This window comes from Hesperophylax consimilis, chromosome 18 (genome assembly GCF_061612785.1).
Source record: "Hesperophylax consimilis isolate HC1 chromosome 18, BYU_Hcon_1.0, whole genome shotgun sequence".
Taxonomy (NCBI): Eukaryota; Metazoa; Arthropoda; class Insecta; order Trichoptera; family Limnephilidae; genus Hesperophylax; species Hesperophylax consimilis.
The window spans coordinates 7,746,638-7,753,924 of NC_142853.1; the positions used below are offsets into that span (position 1 = coordinate 7,746,638).

Genomic DNA, 7,287 nt, shown 5'->3' on the forward strand with positions numbered 1-7,287 from the left:
TATCAAAGAATGTATTAAATATTGGCAACATCTATTGATAGGTAAGAAATTTACTGTCTTTTCAGATCACAAGCCATTAGAGAATATGAATATAAAATCAAGAACTGATGAAGAATTAGGAGATCTAACATACTACCTATCACAATATGATTTTCAAATTAAATATTCTCCAGGTAAATACAATATTGAAGCTGATTGCCTAAGCAGAAACCCAGTCTTAGAACCAGATGAGAACCAAGATGAGCAATTAAAAGTTATCAACTTAATAAAATTAGAAGATATCTTAAAAGATCAGGTGAAAAATGAGAAGATACAGTGCAGAAGAGATAAATTGATATCAAAGAATAATGTTTATTACAAAAAAGTAAAAAAAAAAGAGAAAAAATAATTCTTTCAGAAAAATTCAGCATAGTATTTATCAAAAATGTTCATACAGACCTAGGTCACATAGGAATTAAACAAATGCAAAAAATGATAATCTCGTTGTACATAGCAGAAAATATGACAAACAATATAAAGAGAACCTGCGAAAGTTGTTCAGTATGTTTAAAGAACAAATCAAGAGGTCAAAACAAAAAATATGGATTGATGTCCCACTTGGGCTGCAACAAAACCTTTTGAAATATGTTCAATTGATACAATAGGCGGTTTTGGGGGTTCACGGTCAACAAAGAGATACTTGCACCTGCTATCAGATCATTTTACGAGGTTTGCATATATTTTGACATCAAGAACTCAAAATGCCAATGATTTCATCAAACTCGTAAATTCCACAGAAACTAATGACATCGGCATGATACTTTCAGACCAATACCCGGGTCTCAACTCTAGAGAATTCAAAAAATTTTTGGATGAAAAAAATATTCCAATAATTTTTACTGCAGTAAACTCACCTTTCTCAAATGGATTAAATGAAAGATTGAACCAAACACTGGTCAATAAAATTAGATGCAAAATTAACGAAAATGACTCAAAAGTAGCTTGGACAACTATAGCACATAATTGTGTAAAAATCTATAATGAAACGGAGCACACTGTCACAGGATATGCGCCACAGTATCTACTTAACGGCACAGATGTTACGATTTTGCCAAATGAGTTAAAACATAAGAAGACCGACATCAGTTTGATGCAAGACAGAAAAAAAGCTCTGGAAAATACTATGAAGTCACATAATTACAACAAGATAATTTACGATAAAAGCAGGAGACACTTCAACTTCAACGTTGGTGATATTGTTTTTGTGGAGAATGGAAACAAACTTAATAGGAAGAAGCTAGACGAATTGAGAATCGGACCCTACAAAATTATAGAAAAATTATCAAACTCAATTTACAAGATAAACACTGGTCGACAAAAATCAGAATCAAATTTTTTCCACATCTCAAAGTTAACTCCAGTACCTGCATTAATGAACCAAAAAGAGGATACTTAATAGGTTGGGGTTTATTGTTTTCCCTAGGGGGGGAGATGTAAAGAAAAATATAATTTTCTATAATTCAAGGCAATGCCGAGCTTGTCTCGTCATTGTGGCTGTGTGTGTCGTGGACTGTCACTGGCTGGATGTGCGCCACAGTACCTACACAGTCGACTCGATATTTCGTAATCTATGGTTTAAGACAGTAAAAATAATCTATGGGTTGTGACAAGGCAGATTGATGGGAATAATTTAAACAATTTGTAATTGCTATCGTGATTGTGATAAGGAATTGACATAACAATTAATAACATAAATAAATGTCGTTTCTTTCATTACAGGTAATGTTTTGTTACTGAATGCTTTTCTTTATGTAAATCTTGTGAGATTAACTAAATAAACCTCTTCTTTCATTACAGAGAAACTCAATTGTGTTTTAATTGACCGTCGTTCAAATCACAGGGAAAATATCATTATATACACATAATGATAAAGATTAGAACATAAAGGTACCTTTTACATGGTTTATTTTTTGTTAGAGTTTTTGTTGTTGTTTTTGGTTTGTGTTTGATTTCATTTTTTGTACATTACATTTACATCTCATTTAAAAAAATATATTTGATTCATCTCGTCTACGGGCATCCCCGACTTTTCCACAATTAATTTTACTTATTATCATGAAACCCATATACTTACTGTTACAAAATTTCATTTTGTCAACTTTATTTGGACTCCGTATCTCATTCGATTGCAGAGATTCTTGAGCGTCCGCGATTTATTTTACCATTGAAACCTCTCGCTAAACACTTCTGGGCCTTGATTTTCGACGAAGTCATTCTATATGACTCATTCGTTGTTCAATTACTTTTGACGTTTGGCATATGTAAGCATGTACCTTCGATTAGAATCAAGAATTAGTACTACTACCAATGTATGTACTTTCGACTTGCGATTGCGAGCGGTCTGGATTGGAGAATCGATACCGCGGAACTAAAAAAACAAAATTTTAAATTTTCAGCTAAATAGCATGAATAGTATAGAATTGCGTACAGGACAAACAAAGAAACATTCATTTACATATATTTAGATGAATAACTATCACAGACCCGAGAAATTGTTAATAGGATAGTTCGAATTCTCGAAAAATAATTTTCAATTTTTAAAATGGCAATTAAAACAAATTTCTTGTAAAGATATTATATAATAGGTATCTACTCCACTGATCATCTAAATTCTTCACACATCAGTTCAATTATAAAAAAGACACATAAATTCAAAGAAAATTTGAGTTCGATAAACCAGATTTTACCTAGGACTAACACAATTATTATATTTGATGATACCTACATATTTTCAATATCGCGGTTGTATAAACTCTTCTCATAAGAAACTTAATCGCTGGATTATTGTAAACGCAAGCAAAATCAGTTATTATGGAAAGTATCGCGCGGGTGAAGGAATTAGACAAGGAAGGGACGGTAAAAGGGATAACGTTTTTACCGAGAGATAAAATAGTACGTGTGGCTGCCTACAGATTGGCTTATTACATATGAAATATTGGATAAATCACGACTTGCAAGTTAAATATATACATTTATATGCGGCAGAGCCCTTCAAAATCTGTTTCATATATGGCTTTAATAAATATACAAAAGCCTCATGGTTTCTGAATATTTTAGCGTGGGTAAAACGCCCGACGGAGAAGAACGTTAATTCCATAAATTTTTTTCCATCATCAATTTTTAACGTCCTCGTTTTCAACAGTCTATTCCGTGCTTTTATGGATGCTGAAAACAATATAAGAAGTCTGACGCTAATATTTTTTTATAAGTGAGTCATAAAAGTGATGTTAAAAACACACCGGATAACTTGGTACTTACAAAGGTAGAGAATATTAAATATATAATATGAAGGTCTCAAATAAAAAAAAACTATTAAAAGTCGAAAAAAACCATGTTATTTCGGTTTTTCCTTAAAAACTTTTTTAGTATTCAAGTTTTGTTATTCATACTCCACTTTCTGAAACTTATGGCGAAAGGTAGCCGATACTACATCATAATATATTCCTGTATAAAATCGTAGATAAGCTGCAGAAAACTCACCAATTTCCCGTATTCTCCATACATTCAATAACTTTTGTCCTAACTCAACTCTCGACACATTAATTGACTTCCTGCCGTCATTTAAGAAAAACAACACTGGTAACTGGTAAGCTAAATCAAAGCGCACTAACAACGCTCCACTAATTAACACAATTCAGACACATAGGTACACATACGCGTTTACACATATCTACACACATACGACATTGACATTTTCCACTGTACCCTTAAATCGTTTAAAATCAAATTAACCTTACTATGTACCTAAGTTAAAAATATTACTTCTGTTTTGTTTAGTATTCTCTTTTTAATCATTTTTCACACACACTATGTACTTTATTACTTTTTAATTAATTTCTAGCTTTTATAAATATAATGAATGGAACTTAACTGGTTTAAATCATGTTCTTTATTTTATATTCAATTATTTTTTTGTAAAACTGTATGTCTCCTAAATAAACTAAAATAAAAAATAAAAAAATAAATTCATGTATACATTAAATATTTTTGTTTGTAGGTATATCGAAAAAGACTTAACGCTTTATCCCTGCACTAGAATGAGATACGAAGTGGAATTAAAGTCAATATAATGTAGTTTTTAGCAGTAATAATGTGGATTTCATGATACTTTATGAAGGGAATGGTAGAAAAAGTCAGACGTGTCCGAGAAAGACTTTCATGAATCAAATAATTATTTGTGGTGAAGTGAGACGTAAGTGATGTACAAAAAAAGATGTGTAAGGAGAATGTATCACTTGGACGAGAATGGTTGAAGAGCTCAAGAACACCCGTAGAGGACATAGCACGATCAAGTGAAAGACATACTTATTACAATACAATAATATTATATCCACCTTAAAAATGCACCCAGTTGTCAGGTACTCTAGTAGAATTAAAAACCACTAAACTGTACCTCAAACAACCGGGTACACGTTAGCTAGTTATGGTTGGGAGGATTTTATTTGTTTTTGTTAGCCACAAAAAATAATGTTAAAGTAGTACTAAACGAAAAAAAAACTCATCGTTGAATACCTATGGCGGCAATAATGCATACATACAAGGTTAATAATTGTTACATCGTAATGTTACATGTTACATAATTTCGTCTAAAGAAAAGGATTCTACATGAAGTGTACCTAAAGATACAGTTAAGACGAAAGAGAATTAAACAAATAGATGATAATCAATGCTAGTATTTAAAATGCATTGTATTGAAAACTTTTCAAAATAATAATACAACAATAATCTATTTGGTAGAACTATACACATAATATACATGCTAATTAAAATGTGTTATTTTGGTTCGGGGTGCGTATGTTTTGGAAAAATGTTGTACATCTACATCCATTCTGTGATCTGTTTTTTTTTCTGTTTTTGTATTGGTGAATATTCAGCAGGTCGTTTCAGATTAGTTGGCAAGCAGTTATATAGTTTGGTGGGATAGTACTTAAAATATTTGTTCGTGGGTGGAGTATTTTATTGGGATGTTAAGGGTTAAGTTTGTTAAGGACCTTGTCGTTATTGAGGATTTAGCTTGTAAGGTAATACGTAGTTTGAATATGAGGAGGAAAAGAATCGACGTTATGGCATAAGGTTGTCTAATTGACAAATCGTTGAGCAGCTTGTAACTTTTCTCAGAGTCAGTGTCGTATGGAACTGAAGAATTAGTTTAATAGTTGACTTTTGTGTTTTTCCTAGCAAATCCAGAGAGTTATTGTTATAATATATGCTCAAAATACTATGTCTTTTAAGTACTTAAGTACTTTCAAGTACTTAACTTGTCTATTATATAATAAACTCTCTACCGTTTTGACAGCCTACCCAAGCATTTTGTTTCATTCCAAACCTAATTAGTGTCATATTATTAACATGCTATGTGCCCAGGACATTTTTGGCTCGATCAACTAATTTCTCCGCGACAGTGTATCATCGGGACGTTGATAAGTTGTAGAAAGAGAACAGTTAGTTTTGTTGTTTTTGTGTTTGTTCAGTCGAGCTTCAGTCAGTAAACGTAATGGTGTCTAATTCATGCTATGTCTTGAGCGTACCCAAACTCAAGGGCACGAAAATTATAGTGAATGGTGGTGGTAATGCTGGTAACTATAGTGAATGGAATAAAACTTCTTAGTGTTGGAAGGAACGCTAGGATGCATTAAGCCAGAGGAAGGTCAAACACAAGTTGCAGCTGAAGAAGATGCCAAGACCAGAGTCAAGCTGATATCAACAATAAATCCCTCCATTTACGTACATATCAAAGATATGTATATATATCGTTCTACTATAATAACACACATATATTATCACATTATTACTCACCAATCAGTCGATTACACATTTTGGGAAATGAACATGCCAACATCGGCGACATTTATTTCTTAAAATTAGCGCAATATAAACTTGCACTCAAAACTTATTTTTCCATAATGTAACGTTATAAACGCAATATGGACATGTTGAAATGAAATGATGATATTTCTCATTGTTCTTTTTTTGTTATTTTTGGTTGTGATACACAAAATAATTGTATGTTATTTTTAAGTTTAAAACTACTATAATGTAATAATATTATTTTCTTACTTTGTACTCTATTATATGTTTATTTATAAAAGGCAGTATAGCCGTTTATGTATAAAAAAAAAAAAAACTACAAACAACAAAAGAACTTTAGGATAAATTGAAATCGTTGTATGATGATTCGGGATTTACCAGAAAGATAAATCCGTTGATAATCCTCAAAGCAAATGAACTTGAAAATTGTATCTCCATGAATTACGATTCGGGATTTATCAGAAAGATAAGTCCGTTGATAAACCTCATATCAATTAAACTTGAAAATTGTATCTCCATGAATTACGATTCGGGATTTACCAGAAAGATAGGTCCGTTGATAAACCTTAAATCAATTGAACTTGAAAATTGTATCTCCATGATTTACGATTCGGGATTTAGCAGAAAGATAAGTCCGTTGGTAAACCTCATATCAATTAAACTTGAAAATTGTATCTCCATAAATTACTTTACTCAATTAGTGGAAACTGGTCAGAAGTTGGCGGGAATTGAAGTCAGTGGAAATGACATTCTTGCGTTTGATAGCTTTCAACAGAAAAACCAATGAGACCAACATAAGAAAAATGTCAAGCTTATAAAAAAAGAGAAAAGTCGCCAAAAAGATTAAATTTTTCAAATGTAAACAATTGGGACATTACCGGAATTAGTGTACAAGTACAACAAATTACAAAAAAAATGATCGAAAACAAACGAATGTGTTAAGTGCTGTTTTCCTAAGCCTTATTATTTGCATTTTCTCAAGACAGTGGACCATACGTGAAAAAATTGGGAAAGAGAAAAATAAATCGATCTTACTATTGTGCATGGGAAGATGTTTATGACATTGTTTACGAGGAAAAAGATTTTTTTTGAGTTTGGATGTTAATGTGGTCAGTCCATTGGAGGTTTTCATCTTATATGACGCCAGCATATTTAGTTTGTTTAACATTTTCTATGCTTTCGCAATGTCTTGTTGGGGAAAGTTATGAGCAGTAATGTATTTTCAGAACAAAGATTTGAGGAGGTAGACCTCTTTGTGTTATACTGTGTGTCATAAATTTCGTTGTTTTGCAAAGCCATCGGCATTCTTAAGCCATATTTACCAACACTTTATATAATCATAGGTTAAACACAAGTAGCCGGTACTTTTTTCGATTTATTTTACAAGCTCACCAATAAAACACACATCGGTACTCATGACGTCACAAAGGGCTTTCGCGA

At 31.9% G+C, this 7,287-nt stretch overlaps 1 pseudogene; it reads left to right on the forward strand.

Annotated features, from left to right (window-relative positions):
• Nucleotides 1-239: 239 nt before the first annotated feature.
• Nucleotides 240-1,435, forward strand: LOC149415299 (uncharacterized; annotated as a pseudogene).
• The last annotated feature ends 5,852 nt before the right edge of the window (nt 1,436-7,287 follow it).